The sequence below is a fragment of the Acanthisitta chloris genome, unplaced genomic scaffold, assembly GCF_000695815.1.
Source record: "Acanthisitta chloris isolate BGI_N310 unplaced genomic scaffold, ASM69581v1 scaffold14556, whole genome shotgun sequence".
Classification (NCBI taxonomy): domain Eukaryota; kingdom Metazoa; phylum Chordata; class Aves; order Passeriformes; family Acanthisittidae; genus Acanthisitta; species Acanthisitta chloris.
Genome location: NW_008679873.1, coordinates 10,908 through 11,218, shown reverse-complemented (window position 1 = coordinate 11,218; position 311 = coordinate 10,908).

Sequence of the window (311 nt, the reverse complement as noted above, 5' to 3'; positions counted from 1 at the left end):
GGCGGAGCTGTGCGGGCTCAGGATTTGGGTGTCTGTGGGTTTGGGGGAGCTGTGAGGGATTGGAACAGGGATCCTGAGGAGCAGGAAAGGGAAGGGATTGTGGAGCTGTGAGGGCTCAGGATTTGGGGTCTCTATGGGTTTGGTGGAGTTGTGAGGGCTCAGGATTAGGGTCTCTGGGTTTGGGGAGTTGTGGGGGCTCAAGATTTGGGTCTCAGGAGTTGTGAGACCTCAGAATTTGGGTCTCTCTGGATTTGGGGAAGCTCTGGGGACACCTCCTCCCTGAGCCCAGCAGAGGTCACCACCCTCAGCCC